Here is a 14,878-nt window from a genome sequence, read left to right on the forward strand (position 1 = left end):
GAACCACTGAATAATCTGAAAAAGAAAGGACGACAATTCAAGTGGGATTCACTATGCCAGCAAGCATTTGAGAATCTAAAGTTCTGTCTTACCACACCTCCCATCCTGGGCCATCCAGATCTTAACATACCTTTTACTGTGTATACTGATGCCAGTGACTCAGGACTAGGGGCTGTTTTGACCCAGCGTAAAGAGCAGGGTGGCGAAGAAGTAATTGCTTATGCCAGTAGAACCTTGACTAAGGCAGAAGTGAACTACTCCACCACGGAGAAAGAGTGTCTGGCTGTGGTGTGGGCTTTAGACAAGTGGCAACACTACCTGGAACCTAGAATGTTTACAGTGGTTACAGACCATTCCGCTCTGCAATGGGTCATGAATTCCACCAAACCAGCCAGTCGACTCATGAGATGGGCCTTGCGCTTGCAACGCTATGATTTTGTGATCGAGTACAGAAAAGGACGACTGAATGTTGCTCCTGATGCGTTGTCCCGTATGTATTCCATGCCAGGCTGTAACTTGTACACCACGGAAAAGGATCTGCCTGATTTCCCTGTCACCCCACAAACCATCTGGGAGGAACAACATCAAGACACAGACATTATGAAGATCTTTCAAGCTCTGGCCAAAAATGAGCAACAGGAACAAGCCCAGTACACTGTGTTGGAAGACAAGCTGTATCACATCACCCACCTAGCAGATGAAACTGTTCACTACAAAGTAGTCATTCCATCTACTCTTAGACCAACAGTACTAGAATGGTACCATGATACTCCCTTAAGCGGACACTTGGGAATTTACAAGACATACAAGCGAATACAAGATGTTGCTTATTGGCCAGGAATGTGGACAGACATAAAAAAATATGTCAAAAATTGTGCCAAATGTCAAGTCACCAAATGGGACAACCGGAAACCTGCTGGCAAGTTACAACAAGTTACAACATCACGACCAAATGAGATGTGGGGAGTGGATATAATGGGTCCAATGCCGAAGTCTGGAAAACAAAATGAGTACTTACTCGTATTTGTCGACTATTTCTCCAAATGGGTTGAACTGTTTCCCATGCGGCATGCCACAGCACAGACCATTGCCACCATACTAAGACAAGAAATGTTGACTCGGTGGGGAGTCCCTGACTTCATATTGTCAGACAGAGGAGCGCAGTTTGTTTCTTCTTTATTCACAGAGCTGTGTGGAAAATGGAACATCACTCCAAAACTTACCACTGCTTATCACCCACAGACCAACATGACAGAAAGAGTGAATCGCACTTTGAAGTCTATGATTGCAGGGTTTGTGGAGGACAACCACAAGACCTGGGATACATACTTACCAGAGTTACGTTTTGCTTTAAATTCTGCAATACAGGAATCCATTGGGATGACGCCTGCCGAACTTCACCTAGGTCGGAAAATCCACAGTCCCATGGATAAACTGCTGCACAGACGTGATCTCTCACCAACCAAGCCTGCATACGACGTGGTACACAAAATAACACAGTTACAAAGGCAAGCCAAAGAAAATTACACAAAGGCTCAAAAACGGCAGTTAAGGAGCTATGACAAGAACAGAAGAGATGTGTTCTTCAGAGAAAGAGAGCGTGTATGGGTCCGTAATTTTCCCATCTCTAGTGCACAACATCACTTCAGTGCTAAACTAGCTCCAAAGTGGAAAGGACCATACCGCATTATCCAGCAACTAGGTCCTGTGAACTACCAGGTATCTCTTGAAGACACTGGTGAGGATGTGAGAAATGTTCATGTGTGTAATCTCAAACCATGTTTCCCCACGGCAAAGGAGCTGGAAGCAAGGGAGAAAAATTGCACAAAGATCCTCCCACAGCAGGATCAAAAAAGATTTTAAAAACGTAAATCCTCGTGAGCATTGAACAACATGGGTTGTTCTCACGAAGGGGGGGAGAGTGTGGCGAGATGGATGCTTTAATGCTTATTTTTCTCAAGTGCCACTAGGGGGCGCTGCTCCGACCGGTCCTTCCTATCGCTTCCAGACAATACTTCCGGGGGTCGGAAGGAAGCGGAAGGGCAGGTAAACAATCGGAGATTATAAAAGAGGAAGAAAAGGCCAGAGAAGGGGCTTCTTGTTGTTTTGGTGTCGGGTATTTGGTGGTAAGAATTGGAGAAGGAGGAGAAGAACGGCGTAAGGTGGAGAGCTTGTTGATTTCAATGACTGTGTGAGGAAAAAACTGAGGGGTGGAAGCAATTCGTGGACGTGGTGACCAGGCGATCTCTCTAAGTATTGTGTGCGAGGGGTCTGAAAATCTCGATGGAAAAAGTGGACCTGTGCAGAACGGCTTCGGTGTCCCTGGGTCAGTAACTTTTGTCCATTTGCATCCATTCATACACCCACACATTCCACACACACATTACAACATTATCACATAGGCTTTCTTTACATTTTTTCCCTCTCTTGTTTCCAGTCGATCAGCCACACATTATTATTGTTTGTTTGTTTGTTTGTTTGTTTTCTTTTGGGTTATCTAAACATTATTATTGAAGTGTTTGAATTGTTTGTTTGATGTTTCCTTTTGTTACCTAAGAAGTGCTAATTTTGACTATGATCTATGACTGAACAGTGATTAAAAGTATATATTTTGATTTAGAAAACCTTTTTGTTGTACTGCTTGTTAAAAATATACCAGTTAATTTAATTTAAAGTGTGTGTTGGGTTATCTTTATTTTCTTCTCTTTGTGTGTATGGTGGTTGAGTGTTTGCCGCGGCTATCCAGGGTTTTAATTTAATTTTTGGCAAGTTAATCTTGTCTGGCGCCCAAAGATTTATTAATTCTGGTAACTATTTATTTTTTTTTTTGTTTGAGGTCCGCTGGCAGTGGGATTAAGGGACGTGTGAAAGCCAGCTAGTGCAGTACCCACGTGGACCAGCGGTTGAGCGTTCGGCTGCGGTGCAAGAGGTCCCGTGTTCGAATCCCGCGGAGTTCAGTTTTTTGAGATTTGAATTATTATTATTTTTTTTTTATTATAAACTGTATATAAGATTTATTTATTACAAACAACCACCGTCACAATAATACTTTTCAGATGTTTTCCCCATAGAGATGTCCATGTTAATAACAAGAGTAAATAAACCACGGATATTCTTATTTACTAAAATGTGTATTATTTTAGCGATCCAATAGTGTTTTTACTTGAGTAAACATTTTCAGTTCTCTTCCTTCTGCGAGAACATCAACACATAATAAAAACATCTCACAAGCTCATTTATTATAGGTTTATTATATTATTAATGTTTTATCTGTATTAATCGATAGATTCTCATTTGTTTATTCATTTTCATCTGCTTTTCGAGGGCCAGGTCATGGGGGCAGCAGTCTTAGGAGGGAACCCCAGACTTCCCTTTGCCGAGACACTTCCTCCAACTCCTCCAGGAGGATCCTGAGGCATTCCCAGGCCAGCCAAGAGAGATTGTCTTACTGTAGATCAGGGGTGGCCAACCCTGTTCCTGGAGAGCCACCGTCCTGCAGATTTCAGTTGCTACCCATATCAAACACACCTGCCTGTAATTATCACGTGGTGTTCAGGTCCTTATTAATTGGTTCAGGTGTGTTTGATATGGGTAGCAACTGAAATCTGCAGGATGGTGGCTCTCCAGGAAGAGGGTTGGCCACCCCTGCTCTAGATTGTCCTGGGTCTTCCCCGAGGCCTCCTCCCGGAGGGACATGCCTGGCACACCTCCCTAGGTAGGCGTCCAGGAGGCATCCGAAACTGATGCCCGAGCCACCTCAGCTGACTTCTCTCCATGTGGAGGAGCAGCGGCTCTACTCAGAGCTTTTCACAGGTGTTAAAACACTTCATCACTTGGTGTCTTCAGTCCCTAAATGTCTTTTAAGTGTCGTGTAAAGAAACAGCAACATTACTAAGTGGTAAATGCTGCACTGATATGACTTTTGTTGAAATGTGTTGCAGGAAGCAGCATTGATATACGCGATTATTGAAAATAAAGCAATAAAATGATGAGGAACAGATTAAATCATGTTTGCTGTATTGTCTGCAATGAAACACAAGTCAAAGTAAATGTAGAAACGGCTTCTTTCTCTCTTTATCTGTGTTCCCCATACTGTCCCACTTGATCTGATTTGGGGTCGTCAGTCATCAACAATCAGAGCAAAATGTGAAGTGAAAAGACTCCATTTGTAGACATTTCTTTTGTAGGTCTGCAGCATAAATGAAGATCCAGCACTTTTACATGTCCCATTTAAACAAACTTATAGATGTCAAATAAATGAGCTCAGATCAAATTTACTTGGGCCTTATGATCATAAATGTGTAATAAAGATGAAAATAAAAGACAGCTGAGTGTCCATCTCTGTTTCCCCCTGAGAATAGAAAGTGAATTTACACTTCTCCTTTTATTGAAACTCTTGAACTCTTTTGCCTATAGTGCAGACGATACATCAGATGAAGTGTTCAAAGCTTTTTCTGAATCAGGAATAAACACAAACCTGTTTGTTCTTCAGTGTCTTCATCTGTAATTCTGCAGGGTTCTGGATCACTCATCTTCCCACTGTCCTTCAATAAACTCAGATTTGACTTCTGTCTGAAGGTCTGATGCTCGTCCTCACTTGTAGACTGATGGGAATATTCCAGTATTTATAGCTGAAATGAAGGAGGAGGAGCTTCACTAACAGACAAACAGATCTGCCAAGACTAATGTAGTGTAGCGTGTGCAAAACAAAGCCAGCGGCCTATTGATGTCTAATAAACCAATAGACAACACAAGAGATGAGCACATTCCACATCAACATTATAGAGATGAGCATGAGCACTTAAAGCGCTTCTGCAGACTAATGAATGTGTCCAGGATCCAAACATCAGTCTACATTTATACAGAAACCACAGCTTTCATGTGCTGCACATAATCACACTCCATGAGTTTAGCTAGCAGTTAGCACCTGTGTGAGCTTGTGTTGGGGTAAAGTTTGTTTATATTGGCACTTTCAGACGCTCTTCTTAATAATATCATTTCAGAAAAGTTTTATTTGCACATTCTGATTAGCCAAATCATGCTAGCAGCCAACAACTGACAAAGTACAGCATTGTAAATAGTGCTGATGTTGTTTATGTGTCTTACAGGCGATTTGAGAGCGAATATTGAAAGTAAACAATATGAGGCCGTTAAAATGAGCTGTGTGAATGTAAAAGCAGCTTCAGCTCAATGTGTGCTGTTTCTCTGGCCTCTAACACAGTATACAGAATAATAATGAGTGCATGTAGAGCTCACACAGGAAATAAACAGCATTATTAAACATGTTATAACTCTTGTAACATTAGTCAGCTTCACTCACGCTCAGTCTCCAGTAGTTTGCTCTGAATTTCCTTTCCCCAAGTTAGAAGTTAGTTATATTAAACGGTATTCTTCCTCTGTTTATCAGTTTTATCCACGATATCTCTATCTGTCTCTCTGCCTAAGTGCTGTTTCACACTGCGCTCGCTTCTTCTTCTTCTTTAGATCCTGATGGCGGTTGGCAACAGACCTTATTGGCGCAATACCGCCACCGACTGGAGGATGGAACTGGATGTATTTAAATGTATATTGTATATATTCTGTTGCTTTCTGCAACAACTTTAATGACATCATTATAACTTGCTAGGTATCCTAAAACAGACAATGTGAGATCATGAACTTTTCATTTATTTAATAAGGTGGTATCGTTACTAGTGTAATAATACACGTCTTTTGTTTCTTGTTGATTTCAGTGCAGACATTCCCCAGGTGGATGTTACACTGCTCTCTGTATCGCACATTTGATTTCAGCACAAAAACAAGCAAAACAAAATATTGTGAAGGGGAATCAAATTAAATATCAACTGAATCTTTCCCCGGTTACATTTGTTATATTGTTTAAAATACATTTTTATTACCTATATTACTGCAAAAACAAAGAAAAACAAAACGGTCCACGGTCGGCCCACAGGTCATACCGGTCATTTTTAAAGATTATATTAGCCTTAACACTTGTATTCAATATTAATTTGCACCAATAATAAAATAGAGAACAAAATACTTAATCATTGTAAACTGTATTGATATGACTAACATACATTAAACACTTAGATTATGGTGAAATGCTTAATGAACACATACATTGACCAATAAATAAAATAAATATAAACTACATACAGATGTAACGGCACAGATACGACACTTTACAATAGTTTCATTAGTTAACGTTAGATAAGAATTTAACTAAGCGTGAGCAATGCTTGTACAGCATAATTAATCATAATTCAGCATTTACTAACGCAGGAATAAAATCCAGTCATGCTGTATGAATAACTTTTTACCATTACTAACATAATAACAATACTATAATAAATATATAGTTTGTTTATGTTTGCAAATACATTAACTAATACATGCAAGCAAATTGTAAAGGGTTACCCATACAAGTTTGTCTATAATAAAAAAGACAAACTTTGAGACTTACCATTACATCTTAAAATAAACTATTAAAAAAAAAAAAAAAAAAAAAATATATATATATATATATATATATATATATATATATATATATATATATTTATATATATATATATATATATATATATATATATATATWTWTATATATATATATATATATATATATATATATATATATATATATATATATATATTTATATATATATATATATATATATATATATATTTATATATATATATATATTTATATATATATATATATATATATATTTATATATATATATATATATATTTATATATATATATATATATATATTTATATATATATATATATATATATATATATATTTATATATATATATATATATATATTTATATATATATATATATATATATATATATATATATATWTTTATATATATATATATATATATTTATATATATATATATATATATATATATATATATATATATATATATATATATATATATATATATATAAATATATATATATATATATATATATATATATATATATATATAAATATATATATATATATATATATATATATATATATATATATATATATATAAATATATATATATATATATATATATATATATATATATATATATTTTTTTTTTTTTTTTTTTTTTTAATAGTTTATTTTAAGATGTATGTATATATATATTTTATATATATATACAGCTGAAGTAAGAATTATTCGCCCTCCTTTCAATTTTAATTTTTTAAAATATTTTCCAAATGGTGTTTAACAGATTCAGGAAATTTATTTATTTATTATTTGTTTTAATTTGGCTAGAATAAAAGCAGTTTTACATTTTTTAAAGCTCCATTTTAAGGTCAATATTATTAGCCCCTTTAAGCTTTATTTGTTTTCGATAGTCCACAGAACAAACCATCATTATACAATAACTTGCCTAATTACCCTAACCTGCCTAGTTAACCTAATTAACCTAGTGAAGCCTTTAAATGTCACTTTAAGCTGTGTAGAAGTGTCTTGAAGAATATCTAGTCTAATATTATTTACTGTCATCATGACAAAGAGAAAATAAATCAGTTATTAGAGATGAGTTATTAACACTATTATGTGTTAAAGAAATCTACTCTCCGTTAAACATAAATTGAGATATTAAGAATAATTCTGACTTCCACAGTATGTATGTGTGTGTATGTATATATATATATATATATATATATATATATATATATATATATATATATATATATATATATATAAATAAATAACATTGTGAATAAATACTAACATACATTACAACAATAAACGTAAGCATACCAATGTACATATTACAAAATCAAACTGTTAAACATTCAGAAGTTATTAATAACTACACTGGGGCAGCACAGTGGCTCACACTGTCGCCTCACAGCAAGAAGGTCGCTGGTTCGAGTCCTGGCTGGGTCAGTTGGCACTTCGGTGTGGAGTTTGCATGTTCTCCCCGTGTTGGCTTTGGGTTTCCTTCACAGTCCAAACACATGTGCTTTAAGTAAATTGGGTAAACTAAATTGCCCAAAGCGTATGAGTGTGAATGGGGCTGTGTGTGGATGTTTCCCAGTGATGGGTTGCGGCTGAAAGGGCATCCGCTGCGCAAAACATATGCTGGATAAGTTGGCAGTTCATTCCGCTGTGGCGACCCCAGATTAATAAAGTGAATGAATGAATGCTAAGTTTGCAGTTGATTTAAAGCTGTCAGCCGTTTCTCTTGCGTTGATGTGTTTGTAGCGGAACAAACGGATCACATTCATACTTACCGATTTGGCTGTCAAGTAAGTACTCTTCTAGCATTCCTGTAGTACTTGCTGAACTTGAATTGAATTCAAATTAACATTTTAACACAGCTATTGTGTTTGTGCAGTAGCTAGTTGTATTAAGTCTCAAATGAGGTGGCCTCATGTCATGGCGACTACTCTATGTTTTTGTCCCAGAATGCACTGCACAGTGATGTCAGTTGCCAAGCCCTGTGAATTGTAGAACACTGAGCTATGAGTTAATTTCAGCTCTGGTTTACCTAAACACTTGTGACAGCTGATATCGAAATCTGAACCCATTTCTAGCAATTAACGAGCTCTATAGGCTGTGTGAACACTGAAAACATATTCATATAAAAAAAGTAAATATTGTTACAACCTCCTGGTTCAAGAAAGAAGTAACACAACCCAATAAAGATCTAAACCAGAAAATAAAAATCAACTTAAATACATTTAATCAAAAATAAAGTCAAATGATACATAAATATAAAAAAACAAAACAAAAAACTCCAAAGCGGAAAAGGGAAGGATGAACACCCACAGTTTTGTTCTCTTGGGCTGCGTCCGAAACGCTTACTACTCAGTAGGTGCTGCATTTGAATTTAAACATACTACTCGACCATAAAAAAAGTATGTTCTATACAGTATGAATGTGGAAAGTATGAATGGAATTCGGACATACTACATCCGCCATTTTGACATGGTCACGTGACTTACTTGCGTCAGTTGCTTCGCTTTACTCCCATTCATTCATGGGATGCACACTCTAGAATCTCGCCGGAAGTAGTAAGTCATCCTGGTACTTCTGGCATACTGATTTTTTGAATTCTATGAATTCTGACATATTACTCGGCTCGCATACTGATTTTAGCATACTATATAGCATGGAAGTATGCGGTTTCGGACGCAGCCTTGGTCTTTATCCAAACGCACATCAAAAAATAACACTCCGCACCTGGTCCAAATGTATTTACGGCAAAACACCACACCCGTTTAACACTCCAGAGGAACACCAGATCACAGAACACCTCCATCTAGTGCAGTGGTTCTCAAATAGTGGTACGCGGGCCTCCTCCTAGTGGTACGCGGAGGAATCGCCAAATAATGAAAGAAACAATTAACACTTTTAATCCTTTGATGCGTAATATAACATCGATGTGATCAGCATTGGCTGTTTTGTGAAGCGTACGATCACAACGCTGTGCTTAGAGTGTTTACTTTAGTGCTTTGTGACATAAGCTGCTGAAAATCAGTTTCCGAAGTTTAAGAATTGATTCTGAAGGGTGATTTGACTGACATGAAACGTAGCCAATCACAGTCCACCTTTTCTAGTCGCGTGAAACGTAAGGGCGGGACAAAGGCTTTCTGTGTTGCAGAGACAGAAAAAAACAACTTAAAAACAAATGTTTTGTTGGAATAATGCTTCTCGGATGTTTTCACTATAGAGATGTCTAGCAGAGTAATTAAACCGCGGACATATTTCCTGCCTTTTTGATTATCTACATACACGTTTCGCTCTCCGACAGCCAGTCGACTCGCCTCTGACCTGTCACTCCTCTAAATACATTCTGAATGGCGGCGCGGGAATGGAGGTATTGCGCAATTACTCATTTCTGCAAATGCGGCGAGTGCTTTATTTTAACACGAGAGAGCGCATTCATGTGCGCAAATCGCTAAAACATATATGCGAGCTCTTACATAGGCTTTTTTCAAATGAACTGCAAGTCCTCTCATGATCGCGTGTGTGCTCAGATTGAATACAATCGCGATCTCCACTATTAAAGTAGACATTATTTATCTTTGCTCCTTGACTAAATTTAGTCAAAAGTATTCAAAGTTATCAAATATTTAGAAATAGATTGATACATGATCGATGACAATGCTAATGGTCTTCTTATTTGGCTGTGTTGTGAAGTGAAACTTACTTTTAGCAAAGGTGGAACTTATTTCTTTACGACAAAAGAATTATGCTGGAAATGTTTCTGGATGAGGTATTTGTGTGATTTATACATTTAGCTGTATTCTGATCTGTGTTAAAGCATTACAGGTTAAAACAATTCGTTGTTACTTATTGTTTATTTATCAAAATTAACAATAAGGCTCTTAAAACACTGCGTTGATAAATGTAGTGTTGTCATATTTCAAATACCTCAAATAAAATGAAGTCATTTGTTTTATTTTTTTACTGAAAGTGTACTTGTATTTATTTTTTTTGTATTTTAGATTAAGATCAAGTGTAAAATAAAATCTACATGTGATGTACAGCTATTTAAGAAACAAATTTGACATATTGTAAAGAAAAATAGTGTAAAATATGTAAATAAAAGGCTAAATTTAAATATTTTTACCATATACTTTAATTAAACCTTTCAAAGCTTGAAAATATTGTTTAAAAAATGGGCAAAAAGTGTCTCTATGGCCTTAAAGTTTATTTGGTAGTTTTGCCAGTGCTATTGAAAAAAAGATTAATTGTCATGAAAGGAAAAATCAACCATACTTCCTTTGTTAGTGCAAATTCCTATCCATGTAGCTTTGAGATTTAAGCAATTAAACCATTGAATCAGGTTTACACTTAAAAAAGTGATTTCAAAATGAAAATCTGATTTTTTTTTTCAAAAAGTAACCAACTAGTACTTATTACAAGAGTACTTTGTACTTTTATCTAATATTAGTATTATTTACAAAAAATTGTGTTATTTTAGCAGTGTAATAGTATTTTTCCTTGAGTACAAAAAAGATTTCACAATCATTAAGTGCAGGTTTATTATATTATTAATATATGATTAATAAATATTATTATTATTATTAATGGTTTTTATTTGTATTTATTCCTATGCAATGTTTTATGGGTTGCTGAGAATACATTTCAGGTCTTCAATACATAGCATGTCAATCTTGAAAAAAAAAAAATAGGTGCTGCAATTGATTTTCATTAGGCTGTGCCTGTATGAACCCTGTCATATGTACATTTAACATTTCAAGATTTGTCTAAAAGTGTATGAATATGACATATAACCCATATTTATGAGGTCCAAGCAACATTTCCAGCTTTTGATGAATAGGCTATTATGAATACTTTAGATTTAAGTGCAGATGTTTTCTTTTTACTTTTTAAGAACAGCGCCATTTTTTTATGAACCTTTAAACATTTTAACTAAAATGTTTATTTTTTTTTTTACCTGCAAGCACAGTTAATGTTCAGACTATTTAAAATGTTTAAAGTGACTGACAATAATACATATTCTTAATAATAGGAATTAATCTGCATCGTTTTTAAACTGTGCACACCTGTAGCTGCTTAATTAGGCCCACGACGCTATTTTTTAATACTGGTTAAAAAATAGCGTCGTAAGGTGGTACTTGGAGAGACAATTTTTTTCTAAGTTGGTACTTGGTGAAAAAAGTTTGAGAACCACTGATCTAGTGGACACCGGTTAATAGAACACTACGACCCCTCTGCTGTATGCAAACATGGTGAGAATCTTGAACCTCAGACAAATGGACAAACCTGGAAAACACACTGTTTTCTGATGATCAGACACAAAACCTTTATGCCTTTGTGACGTGAGAGAATGCTTGGTATATGTGCTGCTGGATTCTCAGTGACACCACTTTCATTGATAAATGTGTGAGTGATTCATTGCAAGCTACAACATTTCCAGTAAAAACTAAAGCGGACAACCATGCTTGGAAAGGACAGTGCTTCTATGTGAGAGAGAGACGGGACATAAGGTAAGAGCTTATAAGTCTAGTGATTATGTCGATTTACCACCAACTTGTACCAAAGATTGTATTCCAGCAAACTGCAGCCGTATTCCCACAAGTGAAGTTGCTGAACACTGGAAACATCTTTCAGCTTTCGCAGACAAAATACCTCCACTATAGGATTGTGATGTCGGCCTGTTAATCGGCTACAACTGTTCAAGGTCAACGATTCCTCGAGAAGTGATAGCCGAAGGAGACAACAAGCCCTATGCCATTCAAACAGATCTTGGATGGAGTGCCGTAGGTTGTTCACCACGCTCTGACTTGTATGATGTTAGTAGATTGTGTCACCACATAGCAGTTAAGGAGCTTCCTTCTATTACACCTGCCAACATAATACGGGCCCTTGAGAGTGACTTTAAAGATGTAGAAGAAGAAACTGTCAGAGTATCCCAAGATGATGTTCTCTTTCTTGAGAGATTGAAGTCCGGCACGAATAAAAACATTTACGGTCACTACCAAATGCCACTTCCCTTCAAAGCAAGGCCAAAACTGCCAAAACAACAGTTGATGAGTGAAATCTTTAAGAGATAAGATGCTGAAGAAGTGTAACATAGTGGTAAGGAAGAAGAAACATGGTACCTACCTCATCATGGTGTTTTTCATCTGAAAAAAGCTGTCAAACTGCGTGTGGTCTTCGACTGTTTTGCAAGACATGAAGGTTCATCCCTAACAGATCATTTACTTCAAGGTCCTGATCTGATAAACAGTCTGCACGATATTCTAAATCGATTTTGGGGCTGCTTCGTCTTTAGCTTGTGCAAACTATGGCTTGAAACATTCTTCAACTGAAAATAGAGAGTTGTATCTAATATGTTCACAGTTTAAGAACTTCTATGTCGACGACGGTGTGATCAGCGTGGAGAATGTGGATGAAGCCATTAAGGTTGCAGACGAAGCATGACATCTCTGGACAATAGGTGGGGTACGACTGCACAAGTTCCTGTCTAATAGTAAGCTTGTATTGGAAGGCATCCCTCAATCAGAAAGGATGTGAGATCTAAAGGGCCTGGATCTTGTGTTTGATGAATTGCCATTAGAGAGAACACTTGGATTACAGTGGGATAGAGAATCTGACTGCTTCAAGTTCAAAGTACACCTGAAAGAACAAAATGCTTCTCAGCGTGGCTTATTATCTACCGTCGCTTCTGTTTATGACCCATCACACCTGTTCTCTTGAATGGAAAGAGAATACAGCAAGAGATGTGCAAGAATGGCAGGATGACCCTCTAATGCAGCGGTGTCCAAACTCGGTCCTGGAGGGCCGGTATCCTGCAGAGTTTAGCTCCAACTTGCTTCAACAACACCTGCCAGGAAGTTTCTAGCATATCTAGAAAGAGCTTGATTAGCTGGTTCAGGTGTGTTAGATTAGGGTTGGAACTAAGCTCTCCAGGACACCAGCCCTCCAGGACTGAGTTTGGACACCCCTGCTCTAATGGATGGACTGAGCTTAAAATGGGTGCGATGGAATCAAGATTTACAAAGTCTGCAAAACTAGACATACCACAAACATCTGTACCATTGGACTTAGGGACAGCAGTTAGTGTTGAGTTGCATCATTTCCCTGATGCTAGTACTGATGAATATGGTCAATGTTCTTGCATAAGACTCACTAGTAATGGCAAAATCAACAGTTGCACCTCTTAGACTTGTAATGGCTCTAGGTTTAAACTAGCCACTGCTGTTGTTTGCATGAAAGTAATATACTCAAAAATGAGCTAGATCATCCCGTTGCTAATGAGACACTTGATTGTAAAGTGGTGCTGGGGCATATAGGTAATGAAGCATGCAGATTTCACACCTTTGTTGCAAAGCCAACAAAGACAGATCTAGTAATCCTAGAACCATTCCAGAGAGACAAAAGGCACAACTACATAAAATCTAATGTCTGCAAGAAAGTTTTCATAAAGATGAGCTTAAGGAGGTAAAAGGTGGGAGAAATGTGTGAAGTGGGGCATTACGTCCTCTTGACTCTTTCGTTGATATTGACGGTGTGCTTATGGTGGGAGGAAGATTTACTCGCTCAAGTCATGCATGCAGGAAAAGAATTTACTGTGAGTGAGATTAGAAGCAACGGGTTCTGGATCCCAGGAATTAAGAAAGTTGTGGCGTCCTTCATTAAAGGTTGTGTTATCTGCAGAAAGCTCAGAAGACCTGTTGAGGAACAAAAACTGGCTGATCTTCCGGCAGAAAGAGTCAATCTATCTCCTCCTTTATGCACACTGGGGTGGATTGTTTTTGTATGTTTTGCGGTTAAGTCTGGATGAAATATGCACAAAAGGTATGGCCTCTTGTTGACGTGTCTTTGTTCTCATGCTGTACACATTGAAGTACTTAATGACTTAACTGATTCAATATGACACAAACGCTCTTTGTTGTTTCATGGCCCTAAAGCCTGGTTTATACTTCTGCGTCAGGTGACCGGCGTAACCCACGGCGCAGGCAACGCGCGTGGCTGTGCATTTATACTTCTGCGCGCTGTCTCTGTTGGTCTGCATTAACACTTCCGAAACGCTAGTGGGCAGTGAGGTGTAAATGTTCCTCTGGTGTCGAGTTTCTTCTCTGCTGTTTTGCTTTTCCTGAACACTTCCGGGATGTACAAGTGGCTCAAACTCGCTCATTTTAAGGCAGGAACCGGCGGACGTGCAACAACTTTAACTATGAGGTAAACACAAAACAAAACTTTTCATCCGGAGCTCCTTCACGGGACTCCACACTTGTAAACAATCGCTTGCGCCATTCGTGCGTCTCTCGGTCCCGCCCAGACTCGTCAGCGCTACCAAGCCGACCAATCACAGAGCTTGCGCTATGCGTCGTTGCGACGTGTAGTTACAATTTTTGAGAGGTGCACGTCAGTGACGGCGA

General features: G+C 37.3%; 2 protein-coding genes across 2 annotated transcripts in view; both read right to left on the reverse strand.

Moving 5' to 3' along the window:
• Positions 1 to 4,599, reverse strand: part of LOC137490252 (uncharacterized) — a 43,384-nt gene extending 38,785 nt beyond the window's left edge. The window contains exon 1 of the mRNA XM_073943737.1: positions 4,478 to 4,599. The gene's annotated coding sequence lies outside the window, so the exon portion shown is untranslated. The remainder of the gene's footprint in view (positions 1 to 4,477) is intronic.
• The window catches only part of zgc:174288, a 65,201-nt gene that overhangs the window by 11,941 nt on the left and 38,382 nt on the right, over positions 1 to 14,878 (reverse strand).

Source organism: Danio rerio, chromosome 3, assembly GCF_049306965.1.
Source record: "Danio rerio strain Tuebingen ecotype United States chromosome 3, GRCz12tu, whole genome shotgun sequence".
In the NCBI taxonomy this organism is placed as follows: domain Eukaryota; kingdom Metazoa; phylum Chordata; class Actinopteri; order Cypriniformes; family Danionidae; genus Danio; species Danio rerio.